The following is a 931-nucleotide window of genomic DNA, read 5'->3' as shown; positions in this document are numbered from 1 at the left end:
TCTACTATCTCTCTTACTCTTGCACCGTTACTTTCCGCTAACGGTCACTTTTCTACTTCTTTTTCTCTGTCCTCTCCCCCCCCCCACTCCTTCATCTTCCAGCTCTCAGCCACCCGCTTGTACCCTTTTTCACTATTTCCCGCCTAGTTATACCCCCCGACGTACTTTCGTTCCTTCTGTTTTGCCCCTCGCGTCCCCCCCCACAGGGATCTATATGACCTCTCCCAATCCACGCACCGCACCCGGCCGCCTGTGAGGGCGCGCTTCCCTTCCACCCACGGAGAGATAGGGACGTAGAGGGTGGGACGGAGCGTGATCGATGGAGAGGGAGCGACGGAGAGGGAGGGACCGAGAGGGAGGGATGGAGAGGGAGGGAGGGAGAGGGAGGGACGGAGAGGGAGGGACGGAGAGGGAGGGCATGCTTGGGCGGGGGACAGGTGGGGGTTCAGAGACGGGTGTGGGGAGGAGGACCGGCTGAACCTAGATGTCTGGCTTCATTCGAGAGATGATGCAGAGGGAGCGTGACAGAAGTTAACTGGAGGGAATGAGTGCTCAGGGGGCAAGAAAGAGCAGGTGAGGCTAAAGGAGCAGGTGAGCCACAAGTCTCGTTAACAGGGACCAGGAGGGAGGCGCGCGCAGTCCGCGGCCACCTCGGGCCTGAAGATCCAGGATGCAGGCAGAGGCCTGGCCTGCGCGTGCGTGGAGGAGGAGGGGTGGCTGCAGGGTCACATGGGAAAAGACGAGAGAAAACGACAGTGAAGCCCAGATGGGATTTGCTCAGAGGCCACCCACCGGCAGCCAGCTGGCCGATACACATGTTTTGTTTGGCTCATTAGTTGTTTAAAAATATTATAAAATTAGTCACCAACATTTAAAAAGCTGAAGATTTCACATAAAAATCCAAATTTCTGGCTTCTCAGAAGAACTGGCA

At 56.6% G+C, this 931-nt stretch overlaps 1 protein-coding gene across 1 annotated transcript in view; it reads right to left on the bottom strand.

Moving 5' to 3' along the window:
• The window catches only part of LOC102433133 (protein KIAA0556-like), a gene marked incomplete at its 5' end in the record, with an annotated part of 45,053 nt that overhangs the window by 21,301 nt on the left and 22,821 nt on the right, over positions 1-931 (bottom strand). The gene's annotated exons all lie outside the window — the stretch shown is intronic.

Source organism: Myotis lucifugus, unplaced genomic scaffold (genome assembly GCF_000147115.1).
Source record: "Myotis lucifugus unplaced genomic scaffold, Myoluc2.0 scaffold_949, whole genome shotgun sequence".
NCBI lineage: Eukaryota > Metazoa > Chordata > Mammalia > Chiroptera > Vespertilionidae > Myotis > Myotis lucifugus.
This window is presented reverse-complemented; position numbering and strand designations above follow the sequence as displayed.